Raw genomic sequence first — 21,351 nt, 5'->3', positions numbered from 1 at the left:
TGTGGGAGTCGTTTTCCCCCACAAGGGGATTTTCATAGTCCAAATGTTTCATAGTCTACATTCTGCCGAATGTCACTAAAATGTCAACTAAAGAACGCTTTGAATTTACTTGGCAACAGAAATGAATTCAGCGAGTACACGGCTCGACCGATTTGTTAAGCTCGACCGGAATGATAATTTTAGGTAAAGATCCCATAAATAATCCAGCCAGTAGGTGGTTAAAGGTAGGATTTCTTAAGATCGATTTCGTAAAGGTTAAAGGTGTAGTATATTTTTGGGATCGGAGGAGAAGTATTTTTTTCGACTCCATTTGATACATGACTGAAAAAATTTTGAAAATCCGGATTGCTAATAAACCGAAGGAACTAAATTGTAGATTTCGATGACGTTTTAAGCGCAGCCAATAATATAATAATGAACAATAGTTAAGTGTAAAACGGCTTTGTAAAATTGGTTGGGCGCCATATGAAATTGTAGAAAAAAATATAAGAACATAGTAATATACGTTGGGCGCCATCTCATGCGTATTGCAAATATTTTGTTTGCTCAGAGTAAGAAAAATTTTTTTAACTTCATTTAAAGTATGACAGGAATGAATTTAAAGAAAAAATCAGACAATGAAGAATCCTTGTAATTAAAAATTCTGAGGGTTGTCCTAATCATAATTGGTAAAATAAAAAAATGCGGGTTAAGTTTAAAATGGCATTGCAGAAATGGTTGGGTGCCATCTGTACATAGTCAAAAATTATTTGTTGAGATAGGGTTTATTAAAGAATTTCTTTCATTATATTCAGGACTTCCTCTTTTTATGGTACCGAAGGTAGTGGGGGATCCCAGGGAATCTCAATTCTCATCAATTCCTTATGTAAACCCAGTGATTAGACTGATTTATCAGAGTGGCACTTGTAAGTTGCACTCGTCCTATTTCCCGATCGTGTCTGTCCCATTTTTGGTGACCAGTCGCATGTTGTATGAAACAAAAAGTGGTAGTAGTTTCGACAACAGAATATGGTCTGCAGACTCTTCTTTTGATCTAGCTTAACTACAGAGAGGTATCTGTTTTGGGTGCAACTCAGTTGCAGTTTATACCCAGCTATGGCTTCGCCTCAATATGGGGTTGCCTTCTCCACTGGATGCTGTGACTCATATGGCAGCAGAGATGTAAGATAGTTCTCAACCCCTAACCAAGAGGGGAATTAAGCCCATGTAGCTGATCTTCGAATTGGTACCTGCTGAATAGACCTGGAACTCAGTAAGAAAACTCTGTGTGATTATAAAGTGGCGTTTACCGACACATCGCGACACCGGTGCAATGGTGCATCATGATTGGAGTCGTCAAGGCGAGAATCATGTAAAACCAACTCGATATCCAAAATTCTGGTGAATATGGAATTCTTTGAAACCACAGGGCCGTCTAAATCTTTTCCCATTGTGAAAGAGGATGACAATCTAAGTAAATTAATTAAATTTAGGAAACTCTTGCCTTGCCTTGCAACTAATCTCCTTAACTGTAAAATCATAAATGAACCCCATAAGGATCGACCATCACCGCCAAGTAGAACCGATATGGAAACTATTTCCGGCAGCGAAATTTCCAGCCAAAGATAACAAAGATATGCAAACTAACAGCCAATTCGCTAACAAATTAAGACCGATTTCTGGAGGATATGTACTTCTTTGAGTCCCTAAAAGTTGGTGTTTGGAGCCATCTCCAACGGGACCGGCTAAATCTTTTCCTATTTTCCTATTTAATAGGTGGATACGGAGGAAAACCTACGTAACTGCCTACGTTGGGCGCCATTTTTATAGCATGCTGGAGAATCTCTTCATTTGGCACCAGAATCTAGCTAGCAATCTGTATAAGCAGACACTCCCCTTAACTGCAAAATTCATTAATGAACCCCATAGAAATCTAAAGACATGCTAAATTGAGTCGATACTGCCAGCCAAAGATAATCTCAAGGCCTAATAAACAGTTAATTCGCTAACAAATTATGACAGACTTCTGGAGAATATGTAATTCTTTGAGTTCGTGAAAGCATAGACTTAGTCGGTGTATGGAACTATCTCTAAATCTTTAATCTTTTCCTATTGTAATAAGTGGACACGGAGGACAACCTACGTAATTGGAATTAAATTCGGAAAACCCTTTTTGGAGTTATTGAATCATCAAGTTTTAATTCCAACTGTATTCGGTCCGCAGTTCTTTTCATTGAGTCAATAATCAATAGAGCGGTAAGCTTCGGGCGCCATTTTTACCGCATGTTGGGCAACCTTTTCTTGGCACCAGAATAAACTCACCTACTAAACTGGCAAGGTGTATCAACAAGCAATCCCTTTGGCTGCAAAACTCAGGAATGAAACTCATAAAATTGACAGGCATTGCAAAATTAAGCCGATATTAAACAAGTCAAAAAGCAGTAAGTTCGGCCGGGCCGAACTTTGAATACCCTCCACGATTTGGAAGGAATTAGCAAATTTTCAAAAAATAAAATCCATTCAAAATTCTGTTAAAATCTCTAAAACACCCAATATCGGAAGTTATCGATATATGAGGGGATATACGATATTGTGGACCTGTATAGACAAATCTATGTCTGGGGCAAAGTGCTCACAAAGAACTCCTTGTGTATATTTTCAGACAATTCCGTTGAAAAATGTGGCTAACTCATCAAAATACCGATTTCGGATTTTCAGACAATACTATTTGGAAAATACCCGAATATCGGGTACCGTTGTATAGGGGTTTATACGATATTGTGGACCTATATAGACAATTCCCTTTCAGGGGATAAAGCGCTCACAAAGAACTCCTTGTGTGGACTTTCAGACAATTCCATTGAAAAATGTGGCTAAAATCATCAATATACCGAATATCGGAGGTTACTATTATATGGGGGATATACGATATCGTGGACCTATATAGACAAATCTCTTTTAGGGGGTAAAGAACTCAAAAAGAACTCATTGTGTAGAATTCTAGATTATTCCGTTGAAAAATGTGGATAAAATCTTCAAAATATCAAATATCGGGGGTACCGTTATATTGGTGCTATATGATATTGTGGACCTATATAGATAATTCTCTTCCGAGTTATAAAGTAACGAATATCGGGGGATACCGTTATATGGGTGATATACGATATCGTGGACAATTCTCCCTCAGGGGATAAAATACTCACAAGGGACTTCTTGTGTGGAATTTCAGACAATTCCATTGAAAAATGTGGCTAACATCATCAAAATACCGAATATCGGGGGGTACAGTTATATAGGGGCTATACGATATTGTGGATCGATATAAATCATCTTCGAACTTGACCTGCCTGCAGACAAAAGAGAGATCTGTGCAAAATTTTAGCTTCCTATCTTAATTTGTTTAGACTGTAGCGTGATTACAACAGACGGACGGACAGGGCTAAATCGTCTTAGAATTTTACGCTGATTAAGAATACATATACTTTGTTGGGTCTAAAATTATTATTTCGATGAGGTATAAACGGAATGACGAACTTAATATACCCTCCATACTATGTATGGTGGAGGGTATAAAAAATTTCCGAAATTGGCGAATTTGTATCCTACCGCAAGTGTTAAACAAGTTCCGAGCCGAACTTTTAATTCCCTCTATCTTAGGGTAAATGAAACATTAAAATCTATTATGACAACAAATGCCAATTTTCAGACATACTCATGGGAAAATGTGGCAAAAACGATCAAAATACCGAATATCGTGAGGTACCGTTATATGGGGGCTATATTTTTCAGAAGCCTGCACAGACAATTTTCTGTCTGTCCGGTAAATAATGTCGCCAAAATCATCAAAATACCCAATATAAGGGGGTACCGTTATATGGGGGCTATGCGGCGACGTAGACCTGCCAAGGCAATTTTCTGACATAGACTGTAGTATTCATTACGAACTTCGAATACAAAATTTGAAATAATTCCGGTCCGAGGTGTTACAAACGGAATGTACAGCGTGTGTTTTTCTAATTCACCAAAAATGTATGTCGCCAAAAAAACTCCATTTAATCATGTGATGGTAAACTCATTAAATGAGTCGATTACACCAGTCTCCTGTAATACTGTCACTCTTGCACTGAGCTAAGCTTATAAAACACGCACAACGCACATAGAAAACATTTATCAAAGTACCGCAAAGCAAAACAAATAAATGTATTACGCAGTGTTTCAATATAGAAAAAATAAAATAAAACAAAATAGCAGAAAGTTGAGAACAGTAATAAAAGTACGAAATAGTACGTTTTCTAGTTTATTTGAAACAATAACAGCAGCAACAACAACAGCAAAAGCAGAAAAAAGTAGTGCTATTACCACGACTTTGGCAGAAAAACAATTGCTGGCAAACGAACCATAAACAAAAACTGGCTGCTACAATGAATTTACAATTTATAAACAAACTCTAACGCATGCACACACACATACACGTACACACCCACACATGTTAATGTGTGTACACATTGTTTATTTGCTAACGAAAAAAATTATAAACACACACACTGGCATATATGTGCAAATGCACTTGTGTTCAACAGTAGTGGTAGTATTTGCACTAACACACACACACACAAATACATAGTTGGCTCAAAGCAATAACTGCCGGAAAAATGAGAACGGTTTGAAAAACCATGACAGTAAAACTCATTAAGGATTTTAGTTCTTATTGTCTGTATTGTTGGTTTGTCTGGGTGACTGTATATATGTTTGTTTGCCTGTCTGTATGCATATATGTGTTGGTGACATTGTTTTGCAAATCTGTAGGTATGTGTATGGTATGTATGTGTTGATACCATTATGCAATTAAAACTTTCATTAAAGTAATTAAAATTGCAATAGAAACACAGCAACACAACACACAACAAAAAAACGCAACTCGATCCTTATGGAGTAGAAAAGCCAGAACAACAGGATAACAAAGGATTCAAAAACATACTAAAATACAAACAGAGGCATCACAACCGCCATCCCGACCCGGCCTGACCTGGCTGTGTTGACAAAAACCAATAATAGTAAACAATTACAACTACTAACACGCTTTTGAATGCAACCAACCAACCGAGCAGACGCAAAGCAAAATCTACGTCAGTAGAACAGTTGAGAGTTGCAAGAAAAAAATATATAATCGTAAACTTCCTATGACAAACTAGTAGAAGTACATATTTGTGTTATTTGAAACAATTGAGTGTTGTCGAAAAAATGCAATTTCATGGACGTATTTTTTCTGGTCATTTAATTGAAATAATTTAAAAAGTTCACAACAGGTTAACCTAACTTACGTCAGGATGATGAAAAGTGCAAGAAATAAGGGGATGACTACTTTGGGGTTATTTTAATTTCATGATGTGGTAATAATTATTTTGATATATTGGAGAGAATTAAGTAATTTATATCAGTAATTATTTTAATTTGGTTTACTTTAACGGAAACTGCAACAGCCAAAAGTAACGTCATTCGTTTTTGGTGTTCATAACTTAACTTCTTTTCTATTGTGGAAAAATAGCAGTATAACTTAAATTTAGTGTTGTATACTCTTAATCAATGCTCGACGAATTTTTATATTGGCCCGTTAGAGATAATTTTAAAAGAGTTTAATTTGATACACATGTGGCCCTCTTCTATTGAAGATGGCGCCCAACCTTGATTAAAGATGGGTTGAGCCAGGTTCGAGCTTAGGAAAGGGTAAAAACACACTATTTTGAAAGGCTATCGGATAATAATTAGCAGGTGAATTGGTCAATAACTTTTGTATGAAATAAATTAACGTTGTCATTCAATCGGAAATATTTAAATTATTTAAATCACTTCTCGACAAAATCGTAAACTCTTGAAAGGGCTCAGACCGGTAAGTGCCACTATTTTGTCAGCAAAAAGTGCACCTTAGAAATGGTTCCAATAGTTCGTGTTAGGCCATTTTATACCCTCCACCATAGTATTTGGCATTCAGTTAGTAACACCTCGAAATGTAAATTTATATCCAGTAACATAAATATATTCCTGATCAGCATAAAATTCTGTGTCGATTTAGCGCTGTCTGTCCGATTGTCTCTGGAAATAACTACGAACGAAGTAAAGTAGGTTGATACAATTTTTCCCAGATGTGAGTCAGGTTTATAGTACTTTTGGTATGGGCTATGTAGATCCAAGGATTGGTATGGCCCCATATAACTGTTACGACTAATTTAAGGGTTTTTTTTGGGTGTTTTAGTAACAATTTTGAAAATGTTGTAAATTGGCAGATTGTGTTTCCATTATGTAAGAAAGCATCTTGCTTAGAGCTGCCAATATAGGTCCAAATATTGGTATAGTCCTCATATTACTATACCTCCAGATATTCGGTATTTGAAAGATTTATGTCACACTTTTCATCGAAAATGTTTATAATTCAGAATTTAAAGTTCTTAATGACAGAAAAATTGCGTATGCAAGTTTACGTCTTCATATATCCCCCATATATCCCTGATGATTCCCTTTATTCGGTATTTTGATGATATTAGCAGCGTTATTATCCGGAATTTTTCAAATTTCGTATTGCAAGTTCATAATGGGTAATGCAGGCTGCACCCACAGAAAACTGCCTGATCAGGTTCATATCTTAATATAGGTCCCATATAACGAGACCGCCCTATATTCGGTATTTTGATGATTTTGGCTACATTATCCACCGGAATTGTTTCAAATTTCATAGTTCAAGGTCGTAGTGGGTGCTACAGTCTTAACCGAAAATTGTCTATGCAGGTACACGTCTTTGCATTACCTTTGACAAGAATTTCATATACAGGTCCACATCTTAACCAGATTAGTATTTTTATTTGTTACTCAGATTAAAAAAAAAAAATAAATAAATAGTCTATATGATATTATTATTATTTGACCATTATTGAAAAATTCCGGCCAAAACAGCGTTAATTCCGATCTTTTTAGGCCTTCACAATGAAACAAAGTAAAACGCCATAATTGATACATTTTTATACATTTTTATACCACTTTGTGGTCTGTCTGTCCGTCTGTCCATGTATTTTTGTAAACAAAGTACAGATCACATTTATCGCCCTATCCAGATGAAATTTTGCACAGATCAATTATTTGGCCCAAGGACGAACCCTATTGAAATTGGAGATAATCGGTAAAAATTTATATATAACTCCCATATATATCTTCTTCCGATTTGCCTTTTACCAAACGTGTAATATCAGCCCGAATAGTATGGAATTTTGCACATACAACCAAATTAGGCCTGAAAATAAGTATGCCAAATTTGATCGAAATCGGTTCAGATATAGCTATGGCTCCCATATATATTGTTCATCCGATTTGTTATTTTTGTCCTCGGCAGCCGTACTATGCACTGTGCAACAACAATATTTGGGGAAATATATCAAATGCAGCTCAGAAATACCTTTGTTAAATTTTATCAAGAACGGTTCAGATTTGGATATAGTTCCTATACATAACTTCGTCCGATTTACATTTTATTGTACACCAAACGTCTAATATTTGCCCAAATTGGATGGAATTTGGCACATGTGACCGAATTGAGTCTAGAAGCTATTATGCCAAGATCGGTTCAGATATAGCTATAGTTCCCATACATATTGTTCATCCGATTTTTTGTATTTGTTACCAACAGCCGTAATATGCACTCCGTAACAATTATATTCAGGGAAATATATCAAATACAGCTCAGAAATATCTTTGCCAAATTTTATCGAGATCGGTTCAGATTTGGATTAGCTCACATATATATATATATATATATATATATATTTTGCGGATTTCAAATTAATTTTGCGCCAAATGGGTAATACAAGTCCGAATTTAAAATATACAAATGCTTCGGCATATTTAGTCCTTTGAACTTTAACTTATAATTATAATCATAGCGTGTATGATTAAATTTTCCCATAAAATCTTTTAATTGTTATGTGGAGATCTACAAAATTAGCAAAGTGGTGTAGGGTATCATAAAGTCGGCCCCGCCCGATTTTAGAACTTTATTTACTGGATACTTTTGAATATCTTCATAGAATCACTTTCAGAGTCGATTTATGCATGTACGTCGGTCCGTCTGTCCATGTGTTTTTGTGAACACAATACAGGTCGCATTTATTATCCAATTGAGATGAAAATTTCCAAACAATACTTGTTTGGTCCAGGGACGAACTCTGTTGAAATTGGTGATAATCGGATCAGATTTAGATATAGCTCTCATATATATCTTCAATCGATTTAGGTTTAATTGTGTGCACACATATGGCCAATATAAGTCCAAGCGACCTAAATGTTGGCACATCCAACCGAATATGGTCTAGAAGCAAGTACATAAAATTTGGAAAATAGGTTCAGATATAGCTATAGCTCCCACATATAAGATTCATTCGATTTCGTGTTTAAGTCCCTCAAATTCGTAATATATTTTCGATAACAATGATATTTGGTACTAGGTATCTTATAGAGCTCGGAAATATCTTTACCAAATTTTATTGTGATCGGCTAAGATGTGGATATAGTTCCAAAATATCCCTAATCCAATTTCAAGTTTATTGTGCAAATAATGGCTTATATCAGCCCAAATGGAGTGAATTTCGGGACGTTCCTTACTGGTTTCTATTGGGGAAAAGTAGCAGCATAATATAAATTTAGTATTCCATACGCTTAATCAACGCTTATATTGAGCGTTCGGTGATAATTTTAAGTGATTATTAATGTCATACACATATGACAGTCTTCTATTGGAGATGGCACCCAACTTTGATGGAGCGGAATTTTTCTACACTCCACCTTGTGAGAATATCATTTATGGTCAAAATAGCTCTTATCGCAATCCCTTAAATGTGAAGTTTTCCTACATTGAATAATATTTGAGTTCAGTTAAATTCCCACTAAAAACAAGAGACATCAAATTCAGTTCGAAATTGGGACCAAAATCTTTGAGATATCAAAAGCAAGGAAACATCGATAACAACATGTTTGTCAATTTTCACGCATAACTTATTTCTGATTGGTTCTAGATATATTACATCGCATATCGATCTTCCAACTAGATAAGTCATTCTATACATTCATATACAGGGAGAGATTAAAAAACTGCAACCAATTTCAGATTGCTGTCATTTCCAAGCCACTCGTCCAACAGCTGTTGAAATTGTTCCAGTGTCAATTCATTATATTCTTCACAAGTATACAAAAGCATTTTAGTAAGAAATTTCCAGAAAAAAAGTTATTCGTGATGAAATTCAAGCGCGATAGTCTGTCCTGTACCATCGCTCGTTATCGTAATACTCATAGCGTAGCACGACGTCAAGGAAGTGGGCGGAAGAAAACAACAACATCAGCAGAAATGGTTCGAAAAGTAAAGAAGCGACTTGATCGAAACCCGCACTGCAGTGGCCGAAAATGGTTCGTGAGCTGAATATATTGCATTATTCCATTCAGAAAATACTAAAAAATGAGCTCGGTGTAAAGCCATTGAAATTCCAAAAAGTGCAAGTTCTTACACCGCAACAGAACGAAAATAGACTCAAAGAGCTAAAGAGTTGTTTCGCTAGGACGAAAGTGGTAAACTGCCGAATTTGGTATTCTCCGATGGGAAAACATTAGTTGTCCAGTAGTTTGTAAACAAACAAAATGATTGTGTTTACTTGCCAAAGAGGTCAGCTGAAAATGTGCATCTTCGGCTAGCCACCAGAACTGAAGCGCCGGCCATGGTAATAGTATGTGCCGCCATAACAACCGATGGTCGCTCTCCACTCGTATTTATCGACCGTGGCATCAGAATAAATGCCAGTTAATATTGCGAAAATATTCTGAAGAGCCTTGAGCACGCAAACATTTTGGCCGCAGACCTTAAAAATTCCAACAGGACTCAGCACCATCGCACTCAGCACGCGCCAGCCAAGAATGGTTACAAAATGAGGTTCCTTGCTTCATTTCCAGCGCACAATGACCACCAAAATCGCCGGATACCAATCCGTTGGCTTATTGTGTCTGGAGTATTTTAGAAAGCAACGTTGGCACTACAAAATACCAAAATGTCTATCACCTCAAGCAAGTGCTTCGCCGGGAATGGGCCAAAATACCGCAAAGCAACATTCGGGCAGCGTGTGACGGTTTCATTGACCGTTTGAAGGTCATAATTCGTGCCAAAGGTGACCGATTCGAACAAATCTAAACTTATTCTAAAAATTTGATGCTATTTGCAACATTCAATAAAATTCAATAAAAATTAAAAGAAAATTAAAAATTGTGGGGTTTGACTTTGTTGCAGTTTTTTATTTCACCCTGTATGAACTCTCGAAAGATAGTTGCTTAGAATACCAATTTCAATACCATACCACTTCTCGAGGTCAAAACGAAATTTAAGACAAATTATCACTTCATATTTCCAAATTAAGGCCACAAAAGATATTGTAAAACCATTAAAAGCTATTTAACTAGCCACTCCATTCCTATCTATATTCAGTACGAGTTTAAAAAATATTAGTTTTATTTTCACTCAGGCGAAAATAAAGCATTGAAAACAAAGCACTGATACTCAAATCTAAGATTTTACACTCATTCCATGGTAGCTAGTATGGCCGTTTACAAATATAACTCCTTCCTACTTTAGCTTGCGCTACTTTCCTACCATTGCTGCCGCTATTTAACATTTTTATTCATATAAAGATAAATGACCGAGTGATAGTGTTCCTGGGTTTACTCCATTTAGCCAGGATCTCGTTTTCAGTATCTTTATCTCTGTGTCTGTGTCCCTTTTATGCACGGTGACATTTATTCACAGGCAGAGTGGAGAGCAACGTTTTATTGGTAAAGATATTTGGCCACAGATACAATTGTGTGGTCCATTGATGGTTTCAATTTTTTTCTATTTTATTTGGTTATTTTTTGTCCCTTAATTTCTGTCTTTTTTTCTTGTGGTCTGCATGGTTTATGCCGACTTTACAGTATAACCAATGAGCAAAAGACAAAGGTCTTCCTTGTATGCCAATGTCCTGTGTATATTTTTTTGCTCAATGGTGAGAGTGTGTGTGTATTTAAGGTTTATCTGTTCCGGCAGCGGCTCTTCTCTTTTTGTAAATTATAGTCCTTGTTATTGTTTTTTATTATATTCCCTTTGCTTTTGTTGCTGCTGCTGCGATAGTCATTTGTGGTTTTACCGTTTGTCGGGCGCATTCGATTGCGGCCAGAATTGTTTCAAAATCCTGATATTGTGCCAGGCTATTTTCATTGTGTAAATTGCAAAATAATGTATTTGGCCACACAACCTTACACAGCTTTGTCTTTTCCACATCCTCCACACCACCCCACCCTTTGCCTATCCAGAGCTTATCACAGATTTTTAATCTATTTCGTAATATTTTTCCATTTAGTATTTTTTTATTGTTCCACTTTGCACAGCGACCCTATCGTCGAGCTGGCTTCATTGGAAATATTGAGCACCGTTTAACTAAAGAATAGAGAAATTTGCAATGGAAGAAGATTATCAAAAACTACAACAACGTAAATAATTAATGATATGGAAATCACTTGTACAGATATTAAAAAACCAACTATGGAATTCGGTAGATCGTTACGGTAAAATTCAATTCAACCTAAGCCAGTGAAAGACTTTATAGAGGATCCAGATAGAGTGGAAATTTACAAAAGACTAGGAGCTGCCTATAGACCAGCTGAGGGGAGTCTTCATAGATGAGTTAAATGGAGTCTTTATAGACGAGCAGGAGTCTTTATAGACGAGCTGAAGGTCCGTCTCAATAGAAGAGTTGAAGTCCCGTTTTGAAGAAGCGTTTAGAAGAGCTGAAACCCATCTTTCATAGACGAGCCGTCATTCATAGACGAGCCGTCATTCATAGACGAGCCGTCATTCATAGACGAGCCGTCATTCATAGACGAGCCGTCTTTCATGGACGAGCTGCTGGTCATCTTTCATAGACGAGCTGCTGGTCATCTTTATAGCCGAGCTGTGAAGCTTGACTTTGTGAAGCCCGTCTTTATAGACGACGGAAGTCTAGGCGCTGTCTATAGACTAGCTGAGGGGTGTTTTAATATATGAGTTAGATGGAGCCTTTATAGTCGAGTTAGATGGAGACTTTATAGACGAGCTGTGAAGTCCGTCTTCATAGACGGGTTATGAAGCCCGTCTTTATAGACAGGTTGTAAGGCCAGTCTTTATAAACGAGCCGATTAAGGCCCTCATTATAGACGAGTTGTGAAGCCCATATTTATAGACGGGTTGTGAAGCCCGTCTTTATAGATGAACTGTGAAGCCTGTCTTTATAGACGAGCTGATGGCTTCGGAGTCTATAGGCAAGATAAAGTGAAAGTCTTTATAGATGAGTTGCGAAGCCCGTCTTTAAAGACGAGCTCTTCAGCCCTTCTTTATAGACGAGCTGAAAGGTCGTCTTTATAGACGGGGTCGGGATTTGATGGTCGTTTTTCATAAACGATGGTCATAAATGATGGTCGTCTTTCATAGGTGAGCTTATGATGGTCGTCTTTCATAGACGAGCTGCTGGTCGTCTTTCATACAGGAACTGCTTTTCGTCTTTCATAGACGAGCTGCTGGTCGACTTTCATGGGCGAGGTGAAAGGTCGTCTTTATAGACGAGCTGTGAAGCCCGCCTTTATAGACGAGCTGTGAAGGCCGTCTTTCATAGACGAACTGATGACAGTCTTTCATAGACGAACTGATGACCGTCTTTCATAGACGAGCTGATGACTGTCTTTCATAGACGAGCTCATGATCGTCTTTCATAGACGAGCTGAAAGGTCGTCTTTCGCAGACGAGCTACTGATGGTTGTTTTCCATAGACGAGCCAACGATGGTCGTCTTTCGTAGGAGAGCTGATGATGATCGTCTTTAATAGCTCTATCGACGAGCTGAAGGCCGAGTGGCTTTATATGCGAGCCGAAGGTCGTCACTCTCGCCCTCTCTGAATAAACTGGCGAGGCTCTTTCTCTCTCTCTGCAATTTTGTATTGGTACGTAGCTCCCATATATATGTTTTATCCGATTTGGGGTTTAAAGTGCTCACAAGCGTAATATGCATTTCACAACAATGATCTTTGGTACCAAATATCAGATGCAGATCGACCCAGATTTGGATATAGGTCACACATATATCTTCAACCGATTTCTGGGTAATTGTGCGCCAAATGGCCAATATCTGTCCAAAAGTCCTGAATTTTGGTACATCCGACCGAATTTTGTCCAGAAGCAAGTACATCGTATTCGGAGAAAATTGGTTCAGATATAGGTACAGCTCCAATATATATGTTTCATCCGATTAGGTTTTTAAGTCCCTTACATTCGTAATATACATTCGTCAACAATGATATTTGGTAGCAGATATCTTATAAAGCTCGGAAATACCTTTGCCAAACTTTATCGACCACGGCTAATATTTGGATATAGTTTCCATGTATATCCTCAATCCGATTTCAGATTTATTGTGCACATAATGGCTGATATCAGCTGAAATGGAGTGAATTTCGGGGTATACGTTTCCATTTATGGGCAACTCGGCTCCGATAAATGTTTTCAATATAATCCTTCTCCAAGTGATATCGTGCACTCTATAGCAAACTATAACTGATCTAAAGCCAAATGTTGATAGGTGGTATGATCTACTTGAAATAAATTATTTTGTTACCGGAGCTCTACTAAATATGCATAGTGATATAGGGTATTCTATAGTCGGCCCCGCCTGATTTTTGACTTTTCCTTACTGGTTTTAAATACAGGGTGAGATGAAAAAACTGCAACCAAATTCAGACTGCTGTCATTTCCAAGCTGATAACTGTAAAAATTATTCCATTGACAGCACAATATTTTTTTTGCACCTTCGGTTGGCCACCAGAACTCAAGCGCCGGCCATGGTGATGGTGTGGACCGCCATAACAGCCGATGGTCGCTCTCCACTCGTATTTATCGACCGTGGCAGCAGAATAAATGCCCAATATTATCCCGAAAACATTCTGGAGGGCGTATTAAAGCCTTGGGCATGCGCAGACCTTGGACATTCCATCTAGACACCACCCAAGAATGATTACAAAATGAGGTTCCTCGCATCATTTCCAGCGCACAATGGCCACCAAAATCTCCGGATACCAATCCGTTGGACTATTGTATGGAGTATTTTAGAAAGCAAGGTTGGCACTAAAAATATAAAAATGTCGATCACCTCAAGTAAGCCTGGAATGGACTTAAATGCCGCAGAGCACCATTCGGGCAGCGTGTGACGGTATTATTGGCCGTTTGGAGGACATAATTCGTGACAAAGGTGGCCAATTTGAACAAATCTAAACTTATTCTAAATTTGATGCTATTTCCGACATTTTTTGCTTTCATTGAATAAAATTAAAAAAAAGTGAAAATTATGGCGTTTGACTTTGTTGCATTTTTTTATCTCACCCTGTAAATTTCACATTCAAGTATGTCATCTAATTACTTGTGCTTTTCATCCAACCATTTATTTCATGGCTTACTACAGACAATAGCTATGTTGCGCCCATTCTCATTCTCAATGACCGAATTATAATTTTCACATTCTTACTGCCTTCATGTTATCCCCAATTTATATATTAATTTGTACGTACATGCAATTAACTTTGATGATAATTATATTTCTATGGCTTTCCCATAAACTCTCTCACACACACACACATACAAAGAACGAACGAATAACGAAATACAATGAACATATTCACGAAAACAATATTCAAAGCAAAAAAGTGCCATCTTTCTTTGATGGTATTACTCTTTTCTTGCTTCCATATGACCCCGTTTTTTTTTCTTTTTCTTGGCATCACATTCTTTTCTCTGTGAGAGTGTATGTGTTTAATTGCATTTGTATGCACTCATTACCTTAAATTTGTCGACATATTACAGCCGAAAATGTTTATGTGTTAATATATACATTTTTTGGCTGTTGTCACATTGGCTGAGGGTAGGCCAAGAATCCTTTCCTACCCAGACGCATATAATTAAAGCTACGGTCCGACACACACACTCTCACTACAAGTGTAGCAAAGAGATCTTTGGATAGAGTTAGAAGAAGTTTCCAACTAAAGAATAAAATTCTCGCTTGCTTGTAATATAATACTTAATGTATATTTAAGTATATCCTTTTCCGCCCAGCTACCAACGACAACTAACACATCAGGATAGTTGGCTTGAATGGAACGAACACCAGTGGGGGGGAATATGAAAATGAGTAAGAACGAAGTCAAATAAAAGAGACAGTTAAACAATTTAAGTATGTTAGAAGAGCAACGGGCAAAACAACAGCACCAACGATGAGCATGAGGACGAGAACGACAAAAACAATGACAATAAAAAAGCATAACAGCAAAAGTATGCTGCTAATGCCGTATTATGCCCTCACTGTGATTCGTTGTTAACGATTTTCATGGATGCTATTGTTTGATGTTTGTTGTTGGCTTGCTGGCTGGTATTTTGCTTACAGATTTCTTTTTGTTTTCTGTTTGGAATTTTCTTGGTTATTTAACTCAAACCTTTTATGCTGATGGAGACACATAAACACATATGTAAATATGTATATGGGAGTTTTCATTGAAGAGGAGTCCAGGAGATAGTATTTATGGGTGACTTAAAGGGAGAGATGCAGGCTTTAAAAACGAGCCGAAGCGAGTTTTACAAACGAGCGGAATGCAGCTTATTTACGAGCTGGAGGTAAACTTTATAGACGATTTGGATAGCATCTTTATAGACGAGGTGGAGTCAGACACTATAGGCCAGCTGATGGGGGACTGTAGCTAGTCTTTACATAAAAGCTGAAGACTTTATAGACAAGCTGGAGGCAGACTTTATATAAAAACAGAGGGGTCTTTATAGTCAGACTGGAGGTAGTCTCTGTAAACGAGCTGAGAGGGGTTCCTTATTGAGGAACTGTATGTGCTAGCTTTCGACCCTTGTATTGACAAGCTGGATGGTCTGAAGGACGTCTTTAGCTTCAGAACAGCTGTTGGCGTTCTGTATAACCGAGCCGGAGGATGCCTTTATAAAAAAGTTGGCGATTTCATATAAATCTCTAGGGAGTCTTTGCAGACAAGCTGAAGGCTTTTCTTTATAGTCGAGCTAGAGGTAGTCTTTATAGGCGAGCAGAGAGAGAGAGGTTTTTTTTTGACGAGCTAGAGCGTTTGTTTAAAGAAGACGAGGTGGAGGTAAGAAATATATAAATACGAGCTGGATGATGAAATTCTGTATATGTAGTAGAGCTGGAAGGAATAGTCTGTATTGATGATCTAAAGGAAGTCCCAATTGGTGATGTGGAGCGAGTCTTAATGAACGAGGTAAAGGCAGTTCCAATACACGGGTCGACAGCTGTCGTTAAACATGATTGTGTGGAAGTCTCCATAGAAGAACTGGGAATCTTAATAGACGAGCAAAAGGAATTATTTGTACATGGTTTGAAGGGAGACTTTTTATAGGCAAGCAGAAGAGAGTTGTCTTGGTCGTACTGAAGTGAGTTTAATTAGAGATCTTGTAGAGCGAGATGAACATACCACATATAGATCTATGCATTTCTTATACCCTACACCACATAGTGGTAAGGTTATTGTGTCTTTGTCCATTTGTTTGTAACATGGAGAAGGAAGCGAGATAGACCCATAGTTACATTCGATGATCTGCATAGAATCACATTCTGAGTCGATTTAGCTCCCATTTTTGTCCTCCGCAGCCGTAATATGCACTCTGTAACAACAATATTTGGGGAAATGTAGCCAATACAGCTCAGAAATATATTTGCTAAATTTTTTCGAGATTGGTTCGGATTTTGATATAGCTCTAATATATAACTTCGTCCGATTTACTGTTATTGTGCACCAAACGTCTAATATTCGTCCAAATGAGATGGAATCTGACACTTATGACCGAACTGAGTCTAAAAGCTAGTATGTCAAATTTGAAGATACGTTCAGATATAGCTATAGATCCCATATATATTGTTCACCCGATTTATTATATGTGTTACCCACAGCCGTAAAATGCACTCCGTAGCAACGAAATTCAGGGAAATATATCAAATACAACTCAAAAATATCTTTGCCAAATTTTATCGAGATCGGTTCAGATTTGGATATAGCTGTCATATATTATGATCCGATTTCAAATTAATTGTGCACCAAATGGGCAATACACGTCCGAATTTAAAAGATACAAATGCTTCGGTATATTCAGTCCTTTTAACTTTGAATTATAATTATAATCATAGCGTGTATGATTGAATTCTCCCATAAAAACTTTTAATTGTTATGTGGAGCTCTACTAAATTTTGGAAAATTGAGTGATTCTTCGGCAATGTGGTTAGTAGTGCCGTCCTGTTGAAACAAAATGTTGTTAATATTCTCCTCTTAAATTTTTAAGATAAAGCATTTTTTTATAAAAATGCTAAGAAAATTCATCGCACGCTTCTTCCATTTTGCTACGAAGCTCATTTTTGGCCCAATGGGTACGCAAGTAATGAAAATTATTGATTTTAAAGTGCAAATCAGTCAGAAGCAATACGAAAGCTATAAGGATCGAGAATAAATCACAGTTTTGTGCGGATTATAGACAGTTTGCATCATTGAACTTCACTTTCCTACGTAACATAACTGTGATTGGTGAGCGATTCCGTGAGATTTTATCCAACTTTTCTTTTGCCAAAAATACAAGAGCATAATTTGCATGACGTGTGGTTAAAAAAGACGCCGTCACATGTCCGTACGCGTAAAACTGGACTTATTGAAAGGTCAGTTGAGGGAACATTTTATTTCACGTTCGAGACTTTTTTCTCGTCGGTCTATGTTACACATCGTGTTATTGAAAGACAATATTGAAGCACTTATACCTAAGACTAAGAGGATGCCCTATTTGAGGCACAATCGAGGTCAATATTTGCATAAAATAATATTTAAACAATGAAGTATATGAACCAAACTATAAATTTAAATAAAATCTATGAAGAATTTTTCTGAATTGTATGGGAATACAGCAGAACTTGGGAATAGAGCGGAAGTTTCACGTCGCAAAACGGGGATTAAAGACTGGGGAGAAAACAGTTTCTTTGTGCATGAGTGCAGTGTAAAAAAGCTAAAAGTTTGGCCGGGCCGAATTTTGAATACCCTCCATCATTTGGAACGAATTTGGCAATTTTTAAAAAAATAAAATCCCATAAGAATTCTTTTTAAATTCCTTTTAAAGACGTGGACCTACACAGACAATTTTTCTCATAGGCTGTAGTATTCATTACGAACTTCAAAAACCAAATTTGAAACAATTCCGGTGAATAATGCGGCTAAATTCATCAAAATACCGAATATCGGGAGGCATCGTTATATGGGGGTTATACGAAGACGTGGACCTGCACAACCACTATTCGGGCCCAGATCCATTACGAACTACAAATACCAAACTGCAATCAATTCCGCTGAATAATGTCGCTAAAATTATCAAAATACCGAATATCGGGAGGTACCGTTATATGGGGCTATACGAAGACAATATCCTGTCATCGGCTGTAGTATTCATTACGAACTTCAAATACCAAATTTGAAACAATTCCGGTGAATAATGCCGTTAAAATCATCAAAACACCGAATATAGGGAGGTACCGTTATATCGGGCTACACGAAGACGTGAACTTGTACAGGCAATCTCACGTCATAGGCTATAGCATCCATTTCGAACTTTCGAACGGCAGGCATCGTTATATGGGGGTTATACGTAGACGTGGAATTGCACAGACACTTTTCAGGTGTAACAGGTGGAATGACAAACTTAATATACTCTTCATACTATGGTGGAGGGTATAAAAAACTGACTAACAGAACCTACTTAGATCAGACTTCGACATTATAGCGGAAGGGATATTCCTTTGGTTATATTTTAGTAAAGATATATATTCTCAAAAATAAGCTACACAACGTACCTAAGGTTATCGAGAATCATAGAATAGGGAGAATAGGGGCTTTTCTGCCCTTTAGGGTTATTTATATCATTTCTAAGTTCTTCTATCCAAATAATGTTTTTTCGCATCTCGGACTTTCTAGTCCGTTTTTTTTTTTTGCATGGTGTATTCTGCGGTTAAATATTATTGTTGACATAATATTTATAATAATTTCAATTTTAATAAGAAAAATCTTAATACACATGTGGAAAGCCCTTATGGGAATTGGGTATATTCCTGTTGCCACTACCGTATCCGTTTTGACGCTTTTAGACATTTAGTGTGCTTACAGTTTGCCAACAAATCGCACAAGGCCTTACCCTGTCACACATGCATTACCATTTACTTTAAATGCGCGCACACACACACATATACACCACAAATGCACACACATTCACACAAAATCCCCCTTCATACGCACCAACACATGAACCTACTTTCTACTACTTGCACAACGCCTCACATTACGTTATTCATTTGAAATTCCTTTAGCCTATTCACACACGCACGAACACACACACACACTCGACATTCTCACTCTTGAGAAAGCGTTGGCATTGTTAATGCCAAACTTGGCAAAGTTATTGTACACTAAGGACGTTTCTGCTTTCTTCTATTTTGTTTTTGTCGTTTCTATTTTGCGTTCTTCTCCTACTTTTTTGGACAATTTTCATGGAATTGTATTGCGAGTGTACGAATGACTAAGTCTAAGCACATAAGCTTTGCCCGGGTAATTTTTTTCACTTTTGAGTTTTAATTTTTGGTACACAATAAGAACAGCAAAAAGAAAAAAACAGCAACAACCAACAGCCAACAACAAAACACAAAGTATAATGTCAGCTCACATAGCTCAGCTTAAAGCGCCAGAAAACTTTTGAAATGTGTAAATTTCTTCCAGCTAAAGGATTATTATTGCCGTTTGCCTGCAGTGTTCAGTTGGTTCTAGTTTTTTGTTTCGGGTTCAGGAACATGCTGGGCCAATGCTCCTACATATACCTCTGCAATCTCAGGGGTAGTAGCTGTAGTTGGGAATACAGTCATTTGGGTTTGCAATTTCGAGCAGACGACAGGGCCATCGAGTTTAGTATGTGTATATATGTGTGCTGGGCGAAAAACAATGTCATTGTCCTGCCAGCAAAGGGTAAATTAAGTAAAGAAAAAAAGAATTTTGCTTAAGCGCCAGTTTTAGCCTTCAACTAGGTAGGTTATTTGCAGTATGTATAATTGGAGAGAGTTGATAAAGGATTTGTTGTAATTAAGCATTTTAAATATTTATTGAGAGGTGAAGGGCACAACGTTGCAATCATAGTTCAATGTAGTTTTAGGTTTTGGATTAATTCCCATTTAACGATAATCTCCAATTACTGTCATCGCTAAGGTCCTACCCTCACTTTTCACTGGAATGTGTTTCAATTCGAAACCAGTGACCAGTTCAATTTCTTATTAAAACAAAAAGAGTAAAGAAAGTTCAAAGTTGGGCTGGGCCGACTTTATGATACCCTACTCCGCTTTGCATATATAGTAGAGCTACATATAACAAATAAGGGTTTTTATGGGAATTTATAAGACTAAAAATACACTAACTGTGATTGTTAAAACATCGAAAATAACTAATTATTGGCAGGTGTCTATCGTATTCTACTAAAGTTGAAGAAGTCATTTGTGTCTGAACCTAATTTCATAAAAAAATCATCTTATTTGAGCTGATATAATACTTTTTATGCACAATAAAAGTAAAATCGAATGAAGATATATGTGGGAGCTATATCCAAATCTAAACCAATCGCTATGAAATTTAGCAGGGGTACTTATATGCTGCATCTGATAGTTTTCACCAAATATCGTAGTTGTGGAGAGAATTTTAGGAGTGTGAAGGAGTAAAATACAAAATGGGATGAAACATATACAGGGTTGCCCATATTAGACGGACCCATCTGGCAACGCCATAACTTTTGACAGAGATGTCACATCGCTTAATGACATACCGCGTTTGAAGCGTCCGTCCAAACAGATTTTTACCATGAACCAACACACGCCACGTGAGCGCTCTGAAATAGTTGAAATTTACATTCAACAGAAGAAGTCAATTGTGAAAACTCAACGTGCTTTTAAAAATATAAGAAGTGCGCCTTCTAAGAAAACCATAAAGCGTTTATACGAAAAATTTTCGACTGGTATAGCTCTTTCTAATCCGAAAAGGCCATATAAAAGTCGACCAAGGCGATCGGCCGAAATATCGCTGCCGTACGAGCCAGTGTTGAGATGTCCCCAAGAACATCCCAAAAACGCCGTTCTCAGCAGTTGGGCATGGCTCGGTCCACTTTACATCGGATTATTCGCATTGATTTGCATTTGTTCCCGTACAAAATTTAATTGAC

The 21,351-nt window shown here is 37.2% G+C and overlaps 1 long non-coding RNA gene across 1 annotated transcript in view; it reads right to left on the bottom strand.

Annotated features, from left to right (window-relative positions):
* Positions 1–21,351, bottom strand: part of LOC101897966 (uncharacterized) — a 105,265-nt gene that overhangs the window by 1,561 nt on the left and 82,353 nt on the right. The gene's annotated exons all lie outside the window — the stretch shown is intronic.

The sequence above is a fragment of the Musca domestica genome, unplaced genomic scaffold, assembly GCF_030504385.1.
Source record: "Musca domestica strain aabys unplaced genomic scaffold, Musca_domestica.polishedcontigs.V.1.1 544, whole genome shotgun sequence".
NCBI classification, from domain to species: domain Eukaryota; kingdom Metazoa; phylum Arthropoda; class Insecta; order Diptera; family Muscidae; genus Musca; species Musca domestica.
Note: the sequence above shows the minus strand (reverse complement) of the source record. Positions and strands in the feature narration are given on the sequence as shown.